The sequence below is a fragment of the Salvelinus namaycush genome, unplaced genomic scaffold (assembly GCF_016432855.1).
Source record: "Salvelinus namaycush isolate Seneca unplaced genomic scaffold, SaNama_1.0 Scaffold363, whole genome shotgun sequence".
NCBI lineage: Eukaryota > Metazoa > Chordata > Actinopteri > Salmoniformes > Salmonidae > Salvelinus > Salvelinus namaycush.
The window spans coordinates 200,485-214,839 of NW_024060597.1; the positions used below are offsets into that span (position 1 = coordinate 200,485).

General features: G+C 40.6%; 1 pseudogene; it reads left to right on the top strand.

The window, feature by feature from the left end:
- LOC120040565 overlaps positions 1-14,050 on the top strand; it is a 90,164-nt pseudogene extending 76,114 nt beyond the window's left edge.
- The last annotated feature ends 305 nt before the right edge of the window (positions 14,051-14,355 follow it).

A 14,355-nucleotide genomic window follows, 5' to 3' on the forward strand; every position in this document is an offset into this window, starting at 1 on the left:
TTACCACTGCTCCCAGTGTGGAAAGGGTTGTTACTTCTTATGGGAGCTTAAACAACATGAGAGAATACACACAAGGGAGAAGCCTTTTCACTGCTCCCAGTGTGGAAAGTGTTTTTGCCAGTTAGGGGCCCTAAAACGACATGAGAGAATACACACAGGGGAGAAACCTTACCAATGCTCACAGTGTGGAAAGAGTTTTAACCAGAAAGGCTACCTGAAAAAACATGAGAGAATACACATTGGGTAGAATCCTTACCACTGCTCCCAGTGTGGAAAGGTTTTGCAAGCCTGAAAGAACACATGAGACAGCACACAGGAGAAGGCTTATAAAAGCTCAGACTGTGGGAAAACATATTACTCATCACAGTCACTTAAAGGTCATTAGAGAATCCACACAGGAGAGAGAAATTACTTCTCTTAGCGTGTATATTGATATTTCACGTCATATTGACTTAAAATTCATCAGAGAACATACACAGTGCTCCCATTGTCTTATATTGTTGACTGATAATGATTACCTGTTTTTACCATATGAAATTGAATTGTACAAAGTATATTAAAACATATATTTGTATGTTTTTATTAGAAAACATGAATTGAATATGGAGTTTGTCAGTTTGAATATAGAGTAGGTCAGATTCCTTCTGTTTTAAATGGTCCTTTTTTAAACTCTGACACTGTGTGTGTGTTTATCTGGGTGTCTTTCCTACAGCACTACAGATAATCAAGTGATATTTGGATGTGATGCATTTGTTCCGTTGTTTACATTTGTATTGTTGGCCCACTGATGATTTAATGAAATGAAGATGTTCACAGACTCTGTAATGCAAAATGTTAATTGTATGTGTCCACATATCTGAGTATGTGACTTGTGGTGGATGAATCAGAATTATTTGGGTAACATAGATAATTAAGATGTCTTATCTGCATAATATGCTCATGTGATATACTTGTTATTAAAATGTATCCCTTCGGACTCTGGTGTTGGCAGTTGCACTTCTTCCCTCAGCTGGGGCTCAGTCACCTGGGGCCCAGAGAGGGGAGAGGTCAGGCTTGTCTTTCACATGTCCCTGGTGCTATGCAGAATATCAGGAAGGGAAGAGGACAGGAGGGAACATTGTCTTCATATGTGAATGTATCTGTTAAACTATGTGAAGGGATGGTGTGATTAATGTGGAACCAATTACTGGTTTCCACAATGTCTGTGCGCAAGTCACTCCCTCCTTTGGCATTGGGGGGAGGTGTATGGCAGTGTCTGGAACCATTGTATGTCCTCTCTGATGTTGCACTTATCCTGGGATAGTGTATGACCTAGAGGCTCACTCCCCTCAGTGAGCTTGTCCAGGAGTGGGGTCAAGAAGGGGTTTTACTTGAGATGGGAGTATCTAGAGTTGACAATTGAGTTATGCCATTGGATGACTTGGTGTTTTTGTGCTATGAAGTACCAGGAACGAGATTAGAACCTCGTCTTAGGGACCAAACTGAATGATAAATTATAGTGAATGCTATCTGGCTACGGGATACTCCTTTCTCATTATAAAGTCTCACTTTGTGAACTGTTCCTAATATCTGTGGTTTGTTATGTCGACTAGGGGGTGGATCTTTGCTATAAAAGATCTCAGTAGCCTTTGTGTTGCCACTCTCAACGGTTCATTAGAAATAGTGAATTGTTGAAAGTCATTGCAAAGATCTTATTATTAAAGATGTAGTTTAAGTATAACTCTGATTGGTGTGTGAAGTTTTTAAGTATAACTCTGATTGGTGTGTGAAGTTTGTCTCTCCTCATTTGGTAATACAGAAATTAACCACCACAGACTAACCTTGTGAAACTGACCTATTATAATCTCCTGTTCCTTGGAGTATCATCCTGCGTTGCAAACCAGTTTGCACCTGTGTCCTTTTATGAATAATATCCTGCCCAGGAACAGGAAACTAAAAAGGTATGTGCCCATCACCCAATGCTTCAGGAATTCAAACTGTCTACACTGCGCTGTGTAACTGTTATTCTCTCTGAGCTCAGAAATAAAGAATCTTGGTTTGACTTGGACTCCAGCAGATCCTTATTTTATAATATCCACAACAACTCTCCCACGGATTGCTGTTTATCATTCTCTCAATGAAGAGTTCTTTGTTTTCCTTCCCTGGGGTCATTTACAAGTCTCCCACTGGTTGAATAAACTTTGTTTCCACGTCATTTCAACAAAACAAATCCATGTGATGATGTTTGATTAATGTGCAAAACTGATTGGATTTTGAAAAAGCCATGAACATCAGGTATTTTAAATTTTTCACGAACTGGCAACCTAAATCCAATGGCAGGTGACATTTTGTGTTGATTTCATGTTGAATTCACTTTAGTTGACGAATCAAAGAAATGTAAATAGAAACTAGATGTTGAACTGACGTCTGTGCCCAGTGGGCTGGTTTGAATACGTGGCAGGTGTTGGATCAATATCCACTTTCGTTGCTAAGTCCATGCAATTTGCGCCAGATTTCCATGTGAATATTCTCAAATCTGCAGAAAACGGTATACACATTTTCCCATCAGAAATGTTTGCATCAAACAGACTTATTGCTGATAAAAGGCTTTGCGTTATGACGTAGTGCACAAGAAGAATAACGTTTGCTGTTAAATTCCCATGTACCGAATGAAAAATACAAGTTAAATTGGTTTCCATCACATTTTCAACTCCCCTGATGGTTTTAAAACTTGTGTAAAATAGAAAACGTGCTCTTGTCCCGTGCACTGTAGTCAGCAGCTCACATATACAGTGCTGGTAGGCTACCTACATGATGAGATTATTATGGATGAGAGAGATATTATTTTATTTGTCGAATGGCAGCCAAGCATCAATCATCATGTCACCAGAATAAGACCCTCAAAATGTATTGGAAAGGAGCATCAAGCTCATCACATGCAGTTTCACCACCCTGTGAAGTTCATAACTTATTTAGTCTGTAGCCTAATAAACTGCATGGTTTCCCAAGTCGTAGAGGGAGGACCACACAACATATCATCACGTGACTCCAAGTTAACTAAGATATGATCGTTATTAAATCAATATTTGCGCATAAAGGATTAATGCCGCCATTCCTCGTTTATACATTTTTAATGACACAAAAAGACCCCACCATGTCAAACGAAATAACAGATCGTCTGTCGGCATTTATAAAAGTGTACAGGCATATCCTGTTTCCATCAGCCTGGTCATTACTTTGGAAATGGTTGGATCAATATCCACCTTCATGATATGGATGAAGCCTGATTTGGAATGTCTGATGTCATATTACATCCCTCTGATAATCAAGTGATATTCACATGTGATGCATTTCCTCCATTGTTTACATTTAAGTTGGAGGCCCACTCTGATGATTTATGTCTTACATAGTGGGGCTTCAAAAGAATAGTATGGTGACATCTTAGTGTGGCTTGAAATGAATAGGATTATTAATGGGCTGATGGTTGGTGGTGCTACTATATAGGTAAGGTTGTCCAATATGAATGTTCAATACACACAATAGGTTGATCGGTAGCCAGTTAGCTAGCTGCTACAGTCCAATATGAATGTTCAATACACACAATAGGTTGATCGGTAGCCAGTTAGCTAGCTGCTACAGTCCAATATGAATGTTCAATACACACAATAGGTTGATCAGTAGCCAGTTAGCTAGCTGCTACAGTCCAATATGAATGTTCAATACACACAATAGGTTGATCGGTAGCCAGTTAGCTAGCTGCTACTGTCCAATATGAATGTTCAATACACACAATAGGTTGAACAGTAGCCAGTTAGCTAGCTGCTACTGTCCAATATGAATGTTCAATACACACAATAGGTTGAACAGTAGCCAGTTAGCTAGCTGCTACAGTCCAATATGAATGTTCAATACACACAATAGGTTGATCAGTAGCCAGTTAGCTAGCTGCTACAGTCCAATATGAATGTTCAATACACACAATAGGTTGAACAGTAGCCAGTTAGCTAGCTGTTACGTCTTTAGCCACACAGGTAGCTAACACAGCTAGCTATCAACAAAGTCAAAATGGGCTCCAGGCCTGGTGGTGGCAGCAGTGCACTACAACCACTGCCACTACAAATGCAAATGAATTACTTAAAAATCATACAATGTGATTTTCTGGATTTTTGTACCTATGATAAAAATTACAGACCTCTACATGCTTTGTAAGTAGGAAAACCTGCAAAATCGGCAGTGTATCAAATACTTGTTCTCCCCACTGTATATATATATATTTAAATTAAATATGAATTTGGGCATTACTAATATTGCCCATAGAAATGCATTGATAAACACGTTGATAACTGGAAAAATATATATATATTTTTTTTAAGGAATAAGGTTATGAAGTGTCTGTCCTATATCTAGGCGATATAAGAAAGCTCAGGTAATATTTTATATATTGTTTTACATATATTTAACCCCTTATTTTTTGGGGCACAAAACTACCTCCGTACTTCCATTTGTGTGTATAGGTTACCTATAAACCAGTTCCGATGAGCAACATCGGAACTGTTCAAGAGATCTGTAATGCAGCATGTTGTGGTGATGTACCTTCATGAGGTTCTACTGACTGGACATCACTACACATACGGTGAGTAGAGTGGGGACCTCTGAGGGATGATCCTGTCTAGACTTGGCATCAGAGAGTATATGAGCTCTGTGGTAGTTGGTAGTTGACTAGGTTACCTTTCACACATGGAAGACAAACGTACTTAGATGTGAAGACGGGAGAGACTATGGCCCTTATATAGGAAGTGGAGTCATCTGCTATTAGCTGTTGCTTGACAGACGTTGTTTGATTGGATCTCCCTAGACTCCGCCCCTAACGAGGCTTATAATATCATAGAACAGGGGTTATGTTAGGTAACCTTAAGTTACAGGTCCTACTATGCTAATTTCTCTGTATTAAATGGCCCATAACTTTAACACTAGCAGAGATCCTGGAACTAATATACCCTTAAAGTATATTATGTTCAACAATATATATAAAAAATAGAAACATTTATATTTTCAATATTTATATTTTCTATATTAATAAATTCATGTAAGAAATGTATGAATGAAATCAAAATACAAATCAAATCAAATTTTAAGTGTCGACCTTACAGTGGAATGCTTACTTACAAGCCCTTAACCAACAATGCAGTTTCAAGAACAATAAGTGTTAAGTATAAAATACAAATAATTAATATTAAAGAGCAGCAGTAAAATAACAGTAGCGAGGCTGTATACAGGTATTACCAGTACAGAGTCAATGTGGAGGATATACACAGGAGGTACCGATACAGAGTCAATGTGCGGGGACAGGTGAGTCGAGGAAAAATACTACTCCTATTACAGAGCAAGTGGTAAAGCTTCATATGACACCCATTGTTGGAGGACTGTAGCATCTAATGATGTAGCATGTAGCATCTCCACAGAGGAGCTCTGTCATGATTGTAGCAGGTTTACTAACGCGTTAGTTATATTAGCTGTGTTGACTATGACGTTACTTTAGCTAATATGGTGACAACGATGCTGTGTGTAGCAGTTATGAAATGGTTTGGTTGGAAAGGTTTTTTCTCCTGGTCACCTACAGCTGATGTGTTGTGCATTGACGTCCACAAGCGAAAGGAAAAGGTGAGCGTATTGATGTGAGAGGAAATACAACGTGGCAGTTGTGAAAGTGAATTGTGTTTACGCGTCATCAGGGGTGAATTCATTCAGCCGATTCTGTTGACAAACGTTTCTTAAACGGAACAAAACCGGGATAATCATACCTGAATTTGTCCAATAGAATCTCTATTTCAGCTAGATGCAGGCGAGAGTGTGCAAGGCAGTATTGAAAATGTCTGTCCATGTGTCACTGTCTGTCACCTCAAATGTTTCTCTCGACCAGTGTGCACCTACATTCTAAACTTTCATTCATAGACCAGGTTGTGGCAATCTTATGATGGGTATAGGGGAAATGTTAGTATCATGTAGTAGTCTAAACCTATCGCTGTTACATTGAACAGGGTGAATGGAATATGAATGACAGTCATCTAATATGCTGTAATAGAAATAAGGCCATGAATAAACAAATCGTCCTGCCTCATCTTAAACGGCACTGACCGCCACTGTTTGGATGGTGGAAAACCCAGCAACTTTGCAGTTCTTGACACAAACCGATGAGCCTGGCACCTACTACCATACCCTGTTCAAAGACACTTAAATATGTTGTCTTCCCCATTCACCCTCTGAATGGCACACATGCACAATCCATGTCTCATGTCTCAAGGCTTAAAATTCCTTATTTAACCTGACTCTCCCCCTTCATCTACACTGATTGAAGTGGATTTAACTAGTGACATCAATAAGGGATCATAGCTTTAGCCTGTATTCACCTGGTCAGTTTATGTCATGGAAGGAGCAGGTGTTCTTAATGTTTTGTAGACTGACTGTATAGCACTACAGATAATCAAGTGCTATTTGAATGTGATGCATTTGCTCTATTGTTTACAGTATGATTTGTATCTTATAGATAGTGGCTTTAAGGGAAAAGTACCATCACATCTATATAAAAACGAATGTGAAAATAAACAGAGCAAATGTGTATTAAAACACTACCTATTCATAGATGTATTTATTCATCATCTACATATTCATATTAAGCTTCTACGTCTGTGTACAGGAACGTATTATTTGTAAGACGTAAGAGAAAATATATCAGCTTATTGATAAATTATTATGACGTTCTTTCCAATACAAAAGTGTAGTAACTGTTGTTTCCAAACTGCGTTACCCACTCCAGTCAGCAGATGACGATGTGCGTCTTTCATGTGATGCTTCTTGTGTGACGTATAATGGACTGGACGGGACGCTTCTTCAGGAACAACAACGCGGCTACTCTTTTAACCACCTCGGTAGCTTGCTAGCCAACATAAAACCGATAGATTGACGCGTTACACCGTGTTTGTGTACATTAGCTAATCTCAGTGTTTTAAACACATTTCTGTTGATTTATCAACTGATGACCTTTAGCCTAATTTGCTTGTTCAATTTGCAAACTTGTTTAAGATTGATACTGAGCCTAGCGTTAGGCTAGTCGCTAATGCTAACTAACTAGCTAACATCCCCGACCATGAGCTCACTAAACTACTCCTCCCCTGCTAAAGAAGAGGGGGTCTGCTGTATGGAGAAAGAAGCTCTGGGACTGAACAATGTCGTGGAAGATGAGGCTGTTACAGTGAAAGAAGAGGAGGCTGTTACAGTGAAAGAAGAGGAGGCTGTTACAGTGAAAGAAGAGGAGGCTGTTACAGTGAAAGAAGAGGAGGCTGTTATAGTGAAAGAAGCGGAGGCTGTTATAGTGAAAGAAGCGGAGGCTGTTACAGTGAAAGAAGAGATAGCATCCTCTTCCTCTCTAAAAGTTTCTATCTCAGTAGAGGTGAAGAAGGAAGACGTTTTGGGAGTGAAAGAGGAGGAGACAGAATATCAGATTAACACCAGTGAGTACTGTCTTAAACAGGGACACAAACTCTGCCGTTGTTGAACTAATGTGTGGTTTTAAAGGGGCTGAAGTTCTACACTTGAATATGTTGTTCATTACTGTAGGAATTGTTAAAGGGGCCATCTGCTGTTGGTACATATATTTTTGTGACTTTTAAATTAGATTAATCGAATTCTCCATGTGGTCGACATTAAAGTGCACCTCATCTAATTGTTGCATATTTTGTACATTAAATATCAAAGGGACACAAAAGGCACCCATTTCGTGAAACTACCCTTTCACATTTGCAACACAAACATTATTTTATAAAATCATGATGAAAGTGGCTATTTTAGGCCCTTTTTAGACATATTCATGCCTCTTGTAAGACTCTGTGATTGTAATAGAAGATCATAAGTTTACAATCTGTTTGATGTTGTCATTCACACAGGAGAGAGACCTGACTATTGTGGATCCTCTGGGGAGCCTCAACAACATCCTGATGCTGACGAGGCAGAGAAGAGTCTCTCCAGATCAGAACACCAGATGGTACAGCTTGGTCTGGTCTAAAATACAGCTTGCTCTATCGGGGTCTGGGCTGGGTTTCTGTAAAGCACTTTATGACAACAGTGACAACAGCATCCATAATGATGTGTCTGTGTCCCCTCTTTATGGTTACCAGGACAACGCTAGCCCTTCCTCCCTCCTGGAGTCCCCGTTTCGTGCCTCTCCTGGTAGCACCTTACTGCTGGGTATGAAGAGGTTGTCTGTGCTGCTGGTGGACTGCAGGAAAACAACGGGGCTGAGTGTAACTGTGAGAGGAGGAGAAGAAAAGAAAGGATCAGATATGACACATAAAAGTAAGTGCTGTAGTTTAGTTTGAACAAATACAATAGATCTGCCCACTGGTATCTGTTACCAGGACAACCAGCAGAGTTCTGTTAGTTGACAGGAAGATGGACTGGTATCTGTTACCAGGACAACCAGCAGAGTTCTGTTAGTTGACAGGAAGATGGACTGGTGGATATGGATGTTATGAATATCATAACACTGAAAAAGGATTCTGCCAATGAAAAGAGAGAAACCAATAGACCATATTAAACCTTGATGAAGTTAGCTTTAGAGAGAAAGTTCTAAGATGATCCAATGTAAGGTGCTCGTTTTTCAAAAACATTTTCTCAAAATATTATAGATGTTACATTGTCTGTCCCAGTCAACCGCCCCTATCTTTACAAGACTGTAGAACAGGAAAACTAAACTCCAGACACTGGTAATTAATTAACTAATACTGGAGGAAATCTGTGATCAGGCTGCCCACTCAAGAGAAAGCTTCAAACTGTAACCAGTGCCTACAACCTGGTTCAGGTTATCAGTCAACCTACCAGGGTAGTTACAAACAGTAGAGGAATGAAATCATCAACATGTTTTGATCATATCTTTACTAATGCTGCAGAAATGTGTTCGAAAGCAGTTTCCAGATCCATCAGTAGTAGTGATCACAATATAGTAGCCATGTCTAGGAAAACCACAGTTTCAAAGGCTGGGCCTAATATAATAGAAACAAAGATAAATGACTTGAAGAATGATTGTAAAAATCTTTGGAGCACCTTCAATTCAATTTTGGTTAGAAAAAAATCAACAATGACATGTCACCGCTGTTTAATTTGTATTTTACCTTTATTTAACTAGGCCAGTCAGTTAAGAACAAATGTTTATTTACAATGACGCCCTAGGCACAGTGGGTTAACTGCCTTGTTCAGGGCAGAACAACAGAGTTTTACCTTGTCAGCTCAGGGATTCGATCCAGCAACCTTTCGGTTACTGTCCTACAGCTCTAAACCACTAGACTACCTACCGCCCAAGAGCTACCTGTCTAACAGAACAAAGTGTTCTTTAATGGAAGCCTGTACAACAAAATCAAGGTAGAATCAGGAATTCCCCAGGGCAGCTGTTTGGCACCTGCTTGTTTCAATCTTTACCAACGACATGCCAATGACATTTGAGTAAAGCCAGTGTGTCTATGTATGCGGATGACTCAACACTGTACACATCAGCTACCACGGCAACTGAAATGACAGCAACACTTAACAAAGAGCTGCAGTGAGTTTCAGAATGGGTGGCAAGGAATAGTTAGTTAGTCCTAAATATTTCAGATGACCTTAAGTTACATGGCCTACTATGCTAATTCTGTAGCGGTATTGTTAGAGGGGGGTAAAGATAAAGATTTTGTTGGGGAGCCAGGCAGGTATTAACCCTAGTTATTAAAGTTAGTTATTACCTATTATAACATTATTATTATTAAATATTATTAAAACCAAAAGGATGAGAGTAGAATAGATAGAGTAGCGCTTCCAGACACATTCTAAACATGATGGCGTCTTAAAGGAGGACTGTAGCATCTAATGATGAAACATGATGGAGTCATAAAGGAGGACTGTAGCATCTAATGATTAGTTACTATGGAGTCTGATGCTTTAAAGGAGAAGTTTACCCAAAATCCAGAAACTCCTAAGTGATTCCATACTATGAAACTAGTCCAGTGGAGTTTGCCCTCTCCCTCTCCCTGTAGTGCTGTACTGAAACAGCTGCAAAAACGTGACTCGTGACTTTGCTGGATGCGGGCCTCGCTCTGCTGCTTTGCCAGTTAATTTGTTATTTTATTACAGCTATGGCCTTTGTCTTTCACCTGGAGTTGTTCATTTATGTCTGAGAAAAAAAAACACTTTTCAACCCATAAAACATATACAAATCAACTCAGCAAAAAGATGTACGTATCTTTTTCAGGACCCTGTTTTACAAAGATTATTCATAAAATACAAATAACGTCACAGATCTTCATTGTAAAGGGTTTAAACACTGTTTCCCATGCTTGTTCAATGAACCATGAACAATTAATGAACATGCACCTGTGGAACGGTCGTTAAGACACAAACAGCTTACAGACGGTAGGCAATTAAGGTCACAGTTATGAAAACTTAGGACTCGAAAGAGGCCTTTCTACTGACTCTGGAAAAACACTAAAGAAAGATGCCCAGGGTCCCTGCTCATCTGCGTGAACTTGCCTTAGGCATTCTGCAAGGAGGCATGAGGTCTGCAGATGTGTCCAGGGCAATAAATTGCAATATTCGTACTGTGAGACGCCTAAGACAGCGCTACAGGGAGACAGGTCGGACAGCTTATCGTCCTCGCAGTGGCAGACCACTTGTAACAACACCTGCACAGGATTGGTACATCCGAACATCACACCTACAGGTACAGGATGGCAACAACAACTGCCCAAGTTACACCAGGAACGCACAATCCCTCCATCGGTGCTCAGACTGTCCACAATAGGCTGAGAGAGGCTGGACTGGGGGCTTGTAGGCCTGTTGAAAGGCAGGTCCTCACCAGACATCACCGGCAACAACGTCGCCTCTGGGCACAAACCCACCGTCACTGGACCAGACAAGACCGGCAAAAAGTGCTCTTCACTGACAAGTCGTGGTTTTGTCTCCAGGGGTGATGGTCGGATTCGCGTTTATCGTCGAAGGAATGAGTGTTACACCAAGGCCTGTACTCTGGAGCGGAATCGATTTGGAGGTGGAGGGGCCGTCATGGTCTGGGGCGGTGTGTCCCAGAATCATCTTACTGAGCTTGTTGTCATTGAAGGCAAACTCAACGCTGTGCATTACAGAGAAGACATCCTCCTCCCTGATGTGGTACCCTTCCTGCAGGCTCATCTTGACATGACCCTCCAGCATGATAATGCCACCAGCCATTCTGCTCGTTCTGTGCATGATTTCCTGCAAGACAGGAATGTTAGTGTTCTGCCATGGCCAGCGAAGAGCCCGGATCTCAATCCCATTGAGCACGTCTGGGGCCTGTTGATCGGAGCGTGAGGGCTAGGGCTAGGGCCATTCCCCCCAGAAATGTCTGGGAACTTGCAGGTGCCTTGGTGGAAGAGTGGGGTAACATCTCATAGCAAAAACTGGCAAATCTGGTGTAGTCCATGAGGAGGAGATGCACTGCAGTACTTAATGCAGCTGGTGGCCACACCAGATACTGACTGTTGATTTGGACCCCCCCCCCCCCCCCCCCCCCCCCCCCCCCACCCCCCCCCCCCCCTTTGTTCAAGGACACATAATTCCATTTCTGTTAGTCACATGTGTGTGGAACTTGTTCAGTTTATGTATGTTGTTGAATCTTGTTATCTTGTTAAGTTTGCTGAAAATAAACACAGTTGACAGTGAGAGGACGTTTCTTTTTTTGCTGAGTTTAGATTGACAAGGGGGAAAAAACAATTTAATCAATTTTAGAATAATCCTGAAAAGTAACAACATTTGGAAAAGGACAAGGGGTCTGAATACTTAACGAATGCACTGTGTGTGTGTGTGTGTGTGTGTGCTGAGCCAAAATATAAACAACAATTTCAACGATTTACAGTTCATATAAGTCAGTCATTGTAAATAAATAAATTAGGCCCTAATCTTTGGACTTCACATGACTGGGCAGGGGCGCAGCCATTGGTGGGCCCTGGAGGGCATACGCCCACGCATTGCGGAGTCAGGCCCAGCCAATCAGAATTTGTTTTTTCCCCACAAAAGGGCTTCATTACAAAGAGAAATACAACTCGGGTGGCTGGTCTCAGACAATGTGGAGGTCCTGGGCTGGCGTCGTTATATGTGGTCTGTGGTTGTGAGGCCAGTTGGATGTACTGCCAAATTCTCTAAAATGACGTTGGAGGCAGCTTCTGGTAGAGATTTTAACATTCAATTATCTGATAACAGCTCCAGTGGATATTCCTGCAGTCAGCAAGGCAATTGCACGCTCCCTCAAAACTTGAGACATCTGTGGCATTGTGTTGTGTGACAAAACTGAACATTTTAATGGCCTTTTATTGTCCCCAGCACTAGGTGCACCTGTGTAATGATCATGCTGTTCAATCAGCTTCTTGATATGCCACACCTGTCAGGTGGATGGATTATCTTGGCAAAGAATAAATGTTAACTAACAGGGATGTAAAAAATTCTGCAATCTTTTTTTTCAGCTCATGAAACATCCAACACTTTACATGTTGAGTTTATATTTTTGTTTATTGTAGTTACTCTCAGTTTTAGGAACATCTACCCAAATATTTCACTTTATTTTTTTACTTTACCCAAAATATGACATCAGCGATAGTCAAAATGTTGAAAATCTGTGAAGGTCTAAATAACAAATTGGTCCATTTAAACTGCATGTGTCAAACCCTTTCAACAACGGGGAGATTTTACTGATGTGCTTTGTGTCTTCGACGTAAAAACAAGTTTTTAGACTTCCACACAAAATTACTTCTTTACTTGTTTTATGTTTAAGGAAGTGTGTAGGTCGCATTCTGTATCATACAGCTATGAAAGTTATATATTTAGAACCACCTGCTCGATTGGAATCCAGCGACGTCTGTGTTCTAGTGTCCTAGAACTGTTTAGTTTTTTGTGTTCTGACTTGTAAAACAGGATGAATAAAATAAGTAATGTAAACATATCAGTAATTACCAGGATGCTCTACATTTATTTTAAAATCACACTACGATTGTTAAAACTGGCCTCAGGTATTGAGGGATCTGATTAGGATTTGCCCTCATAGCAAGGTTGATTTATCATGTGGAGGTTTCATTCGGGTCTCTATTTTTAAAAACCACACTGTCTTTGGCAGGAGAAAGACCAGACTCAGAGGAACCAGAGCCAGGGACGTCCCAAACCAGCAAGAAGACACCACTGCTCCCAGTGTGGAAAGAGTTTTACCACCTTACGTAACCTGAAAACACACGGGAGAATACACACAGGGGAGAAGCCTTACCACTGCTCCCAGTGTGGAAAGGGTTGTACCCGATTGTGCGAGCTGAAACAACACGAGAGTATACACACAGGGGAGAAGCCTTACCATTGCTCCCAGTGTGGAAATAGTTTTAACCACTTAAGAAACCTAACAAGACATGAGAGAATACACACAGGGGAGAAGCCTTACCACTGCTCCCAGTGTGGAAAGGGTTTTAATCAGTCAGGGGACCTGGAACGACATGAGAGAATACACACAGGGGAGAAGCCTTACCACTGCTCCCAGTGTGGGAAGGGTTGTAGCCGATTATGCTGGCTGAAAGAACACGAGAGAATACACACAGGGGAGAAGCCTTACCACTGCCCCCGGTGCGAAAAGAGTTTTAGCTGTAAAAGCTCCCTGAAAAAGCATGAGAGAATTCACACAGGGGAGAAGCCTTACCACTGCTCCCAGTGTGGAAAGAGGTTTAATCAGTCAGGGGACCTGGAACGACATGAGAGAATACACACGGGGGAGAAGCCTTACCACTGCCCCCAGTGTGAAAAGAGTTTTAGCTGTAAAAGCTCCCTGAAAAAACATGAGAGAATTCACACAGGGGAGAAGCCTTAACACTGCTCCCAGTGTGGAAAGAGTTTTACCCAGTTAGGAAGTTTGAAAGAACACATGGGACTGCACACAGGGGAAAAGCCTTACAAATGCTCAAACTGTGGGAAGACGTATGACTCATCACAGTCACTTAACCATCATGTGCGAATCCACACAGGAGAGAATAATTACTTCTCCTAGTGTGTATATTGCTATTTCACATCACATTAACTGACAATTTGTCATGGTCTTATAATGTTGACTGAGAATGTGTTTACTTGTTTATACCATATGAAATTTAATTGTACAAAGTATACTCAAACATATGTTTTTATTAAGAAAAATTAAATTAATTAATTTATTAATTATTAATTAATTATTAAATTAAATCAGATTCCGTGTGTTTAAATTGTCATTTTTTTTTAACTCTGTGTGTGTTTATCTGGGTGTCATTCCTCCAGCACTACAGATAATCAAGTGATATTTGGATGTGATGCATTTGTTCC